Genomic DNA, 5,722 nt, shown 5'->3' with positions numbered 1-5,722 from the left:
CACACACACACATATATAATTTTGCTAAAGAAAATTACAGATGCATGGTGATATAGGCGAAATATGTTGTGAAAGATGCATATAAAGTTATTTAATAAGCTTTCTCAGATCACCTGTTTTTTCATTATCTCTGTCAGCAGCTCCTTTCAGAAATTTTAAAATCAGGAACTTCTCCTGTGTTGTAGAGGGTTTTTTCTGACACTTCTGAAATCACAGAACAAGTGGTATCAATATGTGTTTACCATGAAAGATCAAAACCTGTTTTAAGTTTCAGCCCATTTTCACGCTCTATGTAAGTGACGTATCCGATTAACTGTAACTTACAGTGCATACTTTTAGGTTAAATGAATTAGCTTACTTCCATTCATTCGTTGACAAATTGCCAACAAAACCTTTATATACAGGTGCATCTCAATAAATTAGAATGTCGTGGAAAAGTTCATTTATTTTAGTAATTCAGCTCAAATTGTGAAACTCGTGTATTAAATAAATTCAGTGCACACAGACTGAAGTAGTTTAAGCAAAATCATCACAATTAAAAGAACCAAAGACTTAAACTACTTCAGTCTGTGTGCATTGAATTTATTTAATACACGAGTTTCACAATTTGAGTTGAATTACTGAAATAAATGAACTTTTCCACGACATTCTAATTTATTGAGATGCACCTCATCGTATATAAAAAACGCCCATCTACACATAAGATGACATTAAAAGCCCAAACTTTAAACAAGAGCTCAAGTATATAGTTACCTCTTATGTACTGAACAAAATTATAAACGCAACACTTTTGTTTTTGCCCCCATTTTTCATGAGCTGAACTCAAAGATCTAAGACTTTTTCTAAGTACACAAAAGGCCTATTTCTCTCAAATATTGTTCACAAATCTGTCTAAATCTGTGTTAGTGAGCACTTCTCCTTTGCCAAGATAATCCATCCACCTCACAGGTGAGGCATATCAAGATGCTGATTAGACAACATGATTATTGCACAGGTGTGCCTTAGGCTGGCCACAATAAAAGGCCACTCTAAAATGTGCAGTTTTATCACACAGCACAATGCCACAGACATGCAAGTTTTGAGGGAGCGTGCAATTGGCATACTGACTGCAGGAATGTCCACCAGAGCTGTTGCCCGTGAAATGAATGTTCATTTCTCTACCATAAGCCGTCTCCAAAGGCATTTCAGAGAATTTGGCAGTACATCCAACCGGCCTCACAACCGCAGACCACGTGTAACCACACCAGCCCAGGACCTCCACATCCAGCATCTTCACCTCCAAGATCATCTGAGACCAGCCACCCGGACAGCTACTGCAACAATCGGTTTGCATAACCAAAGAATTTCTGCACAAACTGTCAGAAACCGTCTCAGGGAAGCTCATCTGCATGCTCGTCATCCTAATCGGGGTCTCGACCTGACTGCAGTTCGTCGTCGTAACCGACTTGAGTGGGCAAATGCTCACATTCGATGGCGTCTGGCACTTTGGAGAGGTGTTCTCTTCACGGATGAATCCCGGTTTTCACTGTACAGGGCAGATGGCAGACAGCGTGTATGGCGTCGTGTGGGTGAGCGGTTTGCTGATGTCAACGTTGTGGATCGAGTGGCCCATGGTGGCGGTGGGGTTATGGTATGGGCAGGCGTATGTTATGGACAACGAACACAGGTGCATTTTATTGATGGCATTTTGAATGCACAGAGATACCGTGACGAGATCCTGAGGCCCATTGTTGTGCCATTCATCCACGACCATCACCTCATGTTGCAGCATGATAATGCACGGCCCCATGTTGCAAGGATCTGTACACAATTCCTGGAAGCTGAAAACATCCCAGTTCTTGCATGGCCAGCATACTCACCGGACATGTCACCCATTGAGCATGTTTGGGATGCTCTGGATCGGCGTATACGACAGCGTGTTCCAGTTCCTGCCAATATCCAGCAACTTCGCACAGCCATTGAAGAGGAGTGGACCAACATTCCACAGGCCACAATCAACAACCTGATCAACTCTATGCGAAGGAGATGTGTTGCACTGCGTGAGGCAAATGGTGGTCACACCAGATACTGACTGGTTTTCGGACCCCCCAATACAGTAAAACTGCACATTTTAGAGTGGCCTTTTATTGTGGCCAGCCTAAGGCACACCTGTGCAATAATCATGCTGTCTAATCAGCATCTTGATATGCCACACCTGTGAGGTGGATGGATTATCTCGGCAAAGGAGAAGTGCTCACTAACACAGATTTAGACAGATTTGTGAACAATATTTGAGAGAAATAGGCCTTTTGTGTACATAGAAAAAGTCTTAGATCTTTGAGTTCAGCTCATAAAAAATGGGGGCAAAAACAAAAGTGTTGCGTTTATAATTTTGTTCAGTATATTTCAGCCACCCTGACTGCAAATAATAGAAAAATGTCATACAAAGGCAGTTGCGATTTGTAGAGTTCATCCTCAGGGTTCAGGTGACAATAAATCATGAGATAAACTTGCCTTCTGATGTGTAGAAAATGAAAGCACAGAAACTGAGATTAAAATTAGACCAGGATTTGTGATGTGGATGTTGTGTCTAATTGAATATTCCCCCCTTGGATGCTCTTTGTGTCTGGCATGTGAACTAGAGGGGACGTTTCAATATATAGCTACCAAAGCCTGCAGCAATAACTATATCTAGGTTGAAAGCACCCTCCTCCACACACTCACACAGAACACCCACATGCACACATACACACACGCACACACACACAAGCACGCGCGCACACACACACACACACACACACACACACACATAAAGACATTTCTTTATTTAGACTATAATTAATCAGTTATTTAACTACACTGTACAAAATTATAAACGCAACACTTTTGTTTTTGCCCCCATTTTTCATGAGCTGAACTCAAAGATCTAAGACTTTTTCTATGTACACAAAAGGCCTATTTCTCTCAAATATTGTTCACAAATCTGTTTAAATCTGTGTTAGTGAGCACTTCTCCTTTGCCGAGATAATCCATCCACCTCACAGGTGTGGCATATCAAGATGCTGATTAGACAGCATGATTATTGCACAGGTGTGCCTTAGGCTGGCCACAATAAAAGGCCACTCTAAAATGTGCAGTTTTATCACACAGCACAATGCCACAGATGTCGCAAGTTTTGAGGGAGCGTGCAATTGGCATGCTGACTGCAGGAATGTCCACCAGAGCTGTTGCCCGTGAATTGAATGTTCATTTCTCTACCATAAGCCGTCTCCAAAGGCGTTTCAGAGAATTTGGCCGTACATCCAACCGGCCTCACAACCGCAGACCACGTGTAACCACACCAGCCCAGGACCTCCACATCCAGCATCTTCACCTCCAAGATCGTCTGAGACCAGCCACCCGGACAGCTGCTGCAACAATCGGTTTGCATAACCAAAGAATTTCTGCACAAACTGTCAGAAACCGTCTCAGGGAAGCTCATCTGCATGCTCGTCGTCCTCATCGGGGTCTCGACCTGACTGCAGTTCGTCGTCGTAACTGACTTGAGTGGGCAAATGCTCACATTCGATGGCGTCTGGCACTTTGGAGAGGTGTTCTCTTCACGGATGAATCCCGGTTTTCACTGTACAGGGCAGATGGCAGACAGCGTGTATGGCGTCGTGTGGGTGAGCGGTTTGCTGATGTCAACGTTGTGGATCGAGTGGCCCATGGTGGCGGTGGGGTTATGGTATGGGCAGGCGTATGTTATGGACAATGAACACAGGTGCATTTTATTGATGGCATTTTGAATGCACAGAGATACCGTGATGAGATCCTGAGGCCCATTGTTGTGCCATTCATCCATGACCATCACCTCATGTTGCAGCATGATAATGTTGCATGTTGCAAGGATCTGTACACAATTCCTGGAAGCTGAAAACATCCCAGTTCTTGCATGGCCAGCATACTCACCGGACATGTCACCGATTGAGCATGTTTGGGATGCTCTGGATCGTCGTATAAGACAGTGTGTTCCAGTTCCTGCCAATATCCAGCAACTTCGCACAGCCATTGAAGAGGAGTGGACCAACATTCCACAGACCACAATCAACAACCTGATAAACTCTATGCGAAGGAGATGTGTTGCACTGCGTGAGGCAAATGGTGGTCACACCAGATACTGACTGGTTTTCGGTTGTGTTGCGTTGATAATTTTGTTCAGTGTAGTTAGCCATACGGCTGAGATGCTAACAGACTTTTTCCAAAGACACTAAACCATTTCTTTAAAGTAAATATTCAACGGAAGCATGCCATTTACATGAAAGAAAGTGTCAGGAACACTTGTATGTACTATTTGTGTAATTTTAGAGACTAAACTTACCTGAAATTAGTGAAAACAACAGTAAGAGACGGAGTTCAGCTGCTTGACAGTTGAGCTGCCGTCCATTTCCATGGTGACTTCCTCCGCTCCAGATCAGTTCCAATATAATATAATATAATATAATAACAGTGCTCCAGATATATGTCAGATGTCTATAATCTATTTCTTCACTTGCTACATTTATTAGGGCTGTGTGATCAGAAATAAACGTGCTTATGCTAAATTTGGACTAAATTAGACGGACCAAACAAAGCCCAGTTTTCGACGTCGATTTTTGGACTAAAAGACGGCCATGACGGGCCGACTTGATTTAGCCCAAAAAAACGACATCCAAATGACGTCTGGTGCTGGGTGGGAAGTTTGATCGGCAGAGATCAGCTTCCACAACCAAATCTCTTCTCTACAACAGTGTTTTAATTTAGAGAGAAAGTCATCCTCAGTTTTTCATCTTCGTGGAATGATGTGCAGTTTCAGATTACGTATTTTTAATGAATATATTTCATGGATGAGCTGCACCACATGCAGTTGAACGTCCAGTGTGAGCAGAGCTGGAATACCAAGAAGCAGCTCGAATACAAGGCTGTTTACTTTTGATTATCATTGGTTTGGTAACATTCATGTCAGCTGTTGTCATGGTGAGGTGTGTCAGTCTGTGTCCTACATTGACATATATATTTTTAATCAGGTCATATTACCTGATTTGACCCAGTGTTTACATAAGACATAAGAATTTATGTCAATGTTTCATAAACACTGTTTGCGAAAGCAAAAAAACAGAACATAATTTGACAGAAATAATCACAGGGATTTGTAAATTTGAAGACACACCCATGGAGCATTTGATTTAAAACCATTCAGGACTGAATCCCTTTTTTTATATACATTTTACATCTAAAAAAACAATGTTTGAGGTAGTGGATGAGATGAACACAAAGAAACACTAGTCTCTCTCTCTCTCTCTCTCTCTCTCTCACACACACACACACACACACACACACAAAAAAAACTACACATAACGTGAGTTTCTTCCCTCTCCTCTATCATCACAGTTTGATTATTGTAAAACAAATGTCCTCGTGACACCCCTGAATGCACCTGCTGTACGTAAATACTTGTTCATGTCAGTAATGATGCTCTGTGTTAGTTGTAAGGAATTTAACTCATTATTTCTTATAAGGGAATTAATCATTAATTTTATTTCTAGCTCAGGTTTTGAGAGGACTCGAATCTGAAACTTCAAAGTCAACCTGATTAAAACTGATATTTTACACTTTATCAGCTACTCGTCCAGCGAGACGTTAATGTCAGTGTATATTAACAATGTCGCGAATCAGCTCATGGGGAAATATGAATAATTAATCATAACTAGTTATAATTAATTAC

The 5,722-nt window shown here is 41.8% G+C and overlaps 1 protein-coding gene across 1 annotated transcript in view; it reads left to right on the top strand.

Moving 5' to 3' along the window:
* Positions 1-5,722, top strand: part of LOC107739212 (uncharacterized) — a 35,636-nt gene that overhangs the window by 1,781 nt on the left and 28,133 nt on the right. The gene's annotated exons all lie outside the window — the stretch shown is intronic.

Source organism: Sinocyclocheilus rhinocerous, unplaced genomic scaffold, assembly GCF_001515625.1.
Source record: "Sinocyclocheilus rhinocerous isolate Xijiao unplaced genomic scaffold, SAMN03320098_v1.1 scaffold2842, whole genome shotgun sequence".
In the NCBI taxonomy this organism is placed as follows: Eukaryota; Metazoa; Chordata; class Actinopteri; order Cypriniformes; family Cyprinidae; genus Sinocyclocheilus; species Sinocyclocheilus rhinocerous.
Note: the sequence above shows the minus strand (reverse complement) of the source record. Positions and strands in the feature narration are given on the sequence as shown.